Below are 6000 nucleotides of genomic sequence, written 5' to 3'. Positions count from 1 at the left end.
CTATAACCGGCTTTAGACACCATTCATTTTATGATGTCATAAGACAGTTATGTTCTGGAGAGTGGGATAAGCACAATGAGCCGATTGACCCTTCGCCTTCAGTTTTTTATAGCATTTTGTAATAAAGAAAATTTATGATGTGAGCATTTGTTAGCCTAAATAAATGGTTCCTTGTTATTACAAGGAACCTTTATTGCCTTAAATATTTGATTTTGTGTTCTTTAATTTAGCACATCAAATATAATCCATTTATTATAATTTGGCAGGCGATTACCGCATTTTTTGGATTATAAGACACACTTTTTTTTTCCCAAAAAATTTGAGGGGGAAATGGGGGGGTGTCTTATAATGCATATATACCTTATCGGCGCGCCGCTGCCTTCAAATGTACACTATAAAAAAAAAAAAATGACCATCACCTTCCAACAGAATAAAGCAAGTGTAGACAGATGCAGGCTGCTATGACTGCATAATACACAAACAAAAGAATGTGAAAAATAAGAAACAGAGACTGCACTCGCCAGTACCTATAAAAACTTTTGGGCTCCAATTCATCAAAGTGTTTACACAAGAAATCGGGCATAAAACACGGGTGGGGCTATGATATGGTTAAGATTGGACAAGGTGTAGTGACGCTCACTCGTCAAATTCATGATAAATTCACTGACTAAAGTAAAATTTATGGCAGGGCACACAACACTTTTAAGATTTGCCTATCTCATTAAGATCCATGCTCCGCTTAATAAATCAGGCATGTTGGGACTTTTATCTTTATTGTTTTAACTGCTATGCAAAAATAATATATATCATACTAGCTATTGAACCCGTTTTACGCCCAGGTAGCGAGCATTTATATTGGTATATGGTCTCCATCCAGGTATGTGCTGCTTCCATCCTGCGCCCTAATCTTGTCATGTGCTGCTACCATCTTTCGCCCCCATCCTGTCATATGCTGCTCCCATCCTGTGTAAGGAGGTGAGGGCATAGCCCTGTAAATATTGTTATGCTGTATTAACTGTGTTCCTTACATGTCTGTGTGCAGTATATATGTCATGTGTGTGTGTTTGCGTCCACACATTAGTTAGTTACAAAAGGAGATAGTTTTTCCCTCCAGAGTCAGTTGAGTCGGGGGGTAGGTACACTGGACAGAAGTGAACACAGCGAATGCCTACAGCAGTAGCCAGCACGTAGTGGTGCTGGAAGTCCTGTAGTTAGAGACTGGGGACTGCAGGACTAAGGAGACGGAAGAAGGAGTCTCGGTGGTGAAGTCAGCTAGCAAGGAAGAGCTGAAGTAACAACCCAAGCCAGTCTATTGAGTCCAGCCCGTGTCTGGAGTATTGCAAGCCTGGGAGGTCTGTGGGAGAGCCCCCTGTGGGAGTAGCAGCTGGAGTACGGAGGCTTTGTGGAGAGTCTAGTGAGCTGCGAACCTAGGACACAAACAGGAGCAACAGTGCCGTAAAGGGGTGAGCTGTAACGGATAAGTCGGGTACCTTCGTGGGCTGAAGTCGGGCTCTGGAAGAAGGGAAGTGTTCCGTGTTCATCGTGCTCCATGTGACGTGTAAGCTTGTCTGTGTGGTTCATACGTGTGAAGTGAAGGAAGAAGTAACGTACTGCTGTAGATGAAGATGTATTGCTGTTACCGAGTAAAGAGTCTTGTAGCCATTGTGGATATGCTGTGCCCTGAAGAGAATAAAGTTGAACTGTTTAAGTTGTTTCCAGCCTCTGTCTGCAGTCATTTGGGTCTCCAAAGTGGACAGCATACCGGAGGTGAAACAGCCTCCAGCACAGTGAGTACTGGAGCGACCGCAGAAGCTACCCCCCCGGCGGCCGTGGTATTACAGCGCCCCCTTCCTGTCATGTGCAGTCCCATCCTGCGCCCTCATCCTGTTTTGTGTGCCTCCATCTTGTCATGTGCTACTCTCTTCCTGTGCCGTCATCCTGTCATGTGCTTGTGGTGCCCCTAAGGGTTCAGTCGCCACAGAGGTACTGCACCTACTCCTGAGGTGTGGTACCCCACCATTCAGGTAAGGTGGAGACACCTGACCACACTCCAACACCTGCATCCCACACAACACAGTAGTGTAGCAAAGCACCCTTTGGAGGCTCCCTGCTTGGAACACGAAGCGTGCTGGGAGGCGGGTGAAGTTTAGTTGGCACCAAAAGAGTGGGAAGAGTTTAGGATTTAGGCAGTCGGACAGAGTGAGTGGAGGAGTGAAGATCCACTGAGTGGGATGGATGAAGGAAGTGCTGCAGCCGACCTCAGTGACCTGGGTCCGCTGGCACAGGAGAGGAACATTGATGGAAAGCCTGATTCTCTCCATAAGAAAGAAGGATTAGTACAGAACGTAAGGCGAGGAGGACTAAGGATTAGGATTAGAGCAGAACCCTTCCCAAGTTCACAGCACAAGGCCGGGGTCCGGTCCCCGAGGTTGTATGGATACTAATGGTCCTGCGACAGACACCGGAGGAATAGAAGTTGTCACCACTTTATTCCCACACAAGACTTGGGGGCACAACAGCAACGTGAGTGAGCCGGGACTTAATAGCGAGGAGTCCCCGAAGCAGGCTACAGCTGTCTGCCGTACAAGTAGAGTTCATAGGAACATCTGACAGGAGGAACTCCAGTGTAATTCAGTACTGAGAGTACTTCACTATAGGCGCAAAAGGGAGATGTTCAGAAAAGGCACATATGTTGGCGGAGTGTTGGAACGGAGTTCTTCATCTTGCCTGAAGGCTGACTGAGCTCCTGGACCTGGAGGACACAGCATGGATGCGGGCACCTGTATGCACAACAGACTGTGAGTAAAGCTTTGGAACTACATGCCTTGGTGTCCTCCGCTTATATCTGCGCCAACCCGCTCAGCACTGCTACATCTTTGTGCCCAACACTGCACCATCCACGTCCCTCCCCTCGCCGTCACTTTATCTACTCTGCCCTGGGACTACAGCCCTACCTGTGGAGGGCCACACCATTATTGCTGCACTACACCATCTGTCCCAGAGGATCTGCTTGCAGCGTTGGCTTAACATCTCCATTGCCGAACACCACAGGTGGCGTCACGAATCATTCTTTCATAAACTTTATTCCATCACACTCTACCCCTTTTACATTGACCGCCTGAGGCCATGGACCGGGTCATTGCCACTGTGACATCTCCCATTGTAATCAATGGGCCTGGCACCGAGTACTCCACGGCCTCTGGGGGCGATTCATGCTCCCATCCTGTGCACCATTCCTGTCATGTGCTCCCATCCTGCACCCCAATTCCATCATGTGGTGCTCCCATCTTGCACCCCCATGCTGTCATGTGCTGCTCCCATCCTGCACTCCCATCCTGGTATGTGCTGCCCCCATCCTGGTATGTGCTACTCCAATTCTGCTCCCCATCCTGTCATATGGTGCTCTCATCCTGCGTCTCCATCCAGTCATGTGGTGCTCTCATCCCGCGTCCCCATCCTGTCATGTGGTGCTCACATCCTGTCATGTGCTGCTCCCATCCTGCACCCCCATCTGGTCCGCTGACGTATCTAAAAAAAAATGGCGCCGGAAAGCGCAGACAAGGCAGGCGCCGATTCCGGCGCCACAACCCGCCCTTCTCCTGACATCACGGCCTTATTTAAATCATTTCCGCCCACCAACAAAATGGCGACTGAAGTGCACTATACGCATGTGCCATTTCCGCCGGAGGATTCATGTCCCGGCCTCCGGCCCGGCCCGAAGAGACCCCGCAGCAATACCAGATAGGTAAGTTGTTGTGCCGGAGATCGCAGTATGCGTTCAGTGCTTACGCATACTGTGATCTCCTGGGCCACAATCCTCATCCCCTGATGCGTAACTCTGTGGGGTCCAGACTGCGCAGGCGCGTCGCGCTTGTGCAGTCTATAAAGGCTTCGGACAGAGTGACGCTCCTAGCATTATATTATAGATAACATTAAAAGAAAGGATACTAGTAATTAGACCTCATATACAAAGGAGATATACATGGAGGAGTGATAAATTTACTCATAAAAATACATTTAAATAATTATCATCATTTAGCCCTGGGGTGGGCTTAAAGCTGCAGCACATGTAAAGAAGAATTGCATCTTCACACTGGCCAGTGCCAGCGTTAGGATGTACTTTGTGGGTTTAGTCAGTGCGTTCTGTGCTCCCTTCCCAGAGATGAAGACAGCAACCCCAGCATCTCCTATGCGATTCTCAAGGCCAGCGTCTCCTATGTAATATACAGGTGCATCTCACAAAATTAGAATATCATCAAAAAGTTAATTTATTTCAGTTCTTCAATACAAAAAGTGATACTCATATATTAGATAGAGTCATTACAAACTGATGTATTTCAAGTGTTTATTTCGGTTAATGTTGATGATTATGACTTACAGCCAATGAAAACCCAAAAGGCATTATCTCAGTAAATTAGAATACTTTATAACACCAGACTGAAAAAATGATTTTTAAATCTGAAATGTTGGCCTACTGAAAGGTATATTCAGTTAATGCACTGAATACTTGGTCGGGGTTCCTTTGGCATCAGTTACTGCATCAATGCAGGGCGGTCAGATGAGCTTGCGGGCCAATCAAGCACAGTGATACTGTTGTTTTTAAACTAGGTATTGGTACTTTTGGCAGTGTGGACAGGTGCCAATTCCTGCTAGAGAATGAAATTTCCAACTCCAATAAGCTTGTCGGCAAAGGGAAGCATGAAGTGCTCTATAACTTCCTGGTAGACGGCTGCGCTGACTTTGGTCTTGATAAATCACAGACCAGCAGATGACATGGCTCCCCAAACCATCACTGATTGTGGAAACTTCACACTAGACCTTATGCAGCTTGGATTTTCTGTCTCTGCAATCTTCCTCCAGACTCTGGGACCTTGGTTTCCAAGGTATAGTGTGAAATTTCCACAATCAGTGATGGTTTGGGGAGCCATGCCATCTGCTGGTGTAGGCCCACTGTGTTTTATCAAAATCAAAGTCAGCGCAGCCGCCTACCAGGAAATTTTAGAGCACTTCATGTTTCCCTCTGCTGACAAGCTTATTGGAGATGGAAATTGATTCTCCAGCAGGAATTGACACCTGTCCACACTGTCAAAGTACCAATTTCTGGTTTAAAAACAACAGTATCACTGTGCTTCATTGGCGAGTAAACTCATATGACCTTAACCCCATAGAGAATCTATGGGGCATTGTCAAGAGGAAATCACAAAACTCAAGATAAAAAGCGGACGGCACCGCTGTTACCGTGTGACTTCAAATGATGTGCGGCATACAGAAGCCCAGCAGCTGGGAATCTCGGGTGCCAGACCTGGAAACAGTCAATCCTGGGAATCCATGCAAAGAGAAAAGGTCGCACTCATCGAGCTGGAAGTTTCACTAATTTATTGACATATCATGAACATGTCAAGTCGGGGGAGTGACATAAGGAGTGCAAGAAAGGCTGACTGTCAGCCTTTCTTGCACTCCTTATGTCACTCCCCCGACTTGACATGTTCATGATATGTCAATAAATCAGTGAAACTTCCATCTCGATGAGTGCGACCTTTTCTCTTTGCATGGATTGTCAAGAGGAAGATGAGAGACACCAGACCCAACAATTCAGATGAGCTGAAGGCTGCTATCAAAGCAACCTGGGCTTCCATAACACCTCAGCCATGCCACAGGCTGATCGCCTCCATGCCATGCATTGATGCAGTAATTGATGCCAAAAGAGCCCCGACCAAGTATTGAGTGCATTTAGTGAACATACATTGCTGTAGGCCAACATTTCGGATTTTAAAATAATTTTTTCAAGCTGGTACTATAAAGTATTCTAATTTACTGAGATATTGACTTTTGGGTTTTCATTGGCTGTAAGCCATAATCATCAACATTAACAGAAATAAACACTTGAAATACATCACTCTGTTTGTAATGACTCTATATAATATGAGTTTCACTTTTTGTATTGAAGAACTGAAATAAATTAACTTTTTGATGATATTCTAATTTTGTGAGATGCACCTG

Source organism: Dendrobates tinctorius, unplaced genomic scaffold (genome assembly GCF_039654945.1).
Source record: "Dendrobates tinctorius isolate UK_male_01 unplaced genomic scaffold, ASM3965494v1 ptg000241l, whole genome shotgun sequence".
NCBI lineage: Eukaryota > Metazoa > Chordata > Amphibia > Anura > Dendrobatidae > Dendrobates > Dendrobates tinctorius.
This window is presented reverse-complemented; position numbering follows the sequence as displayed.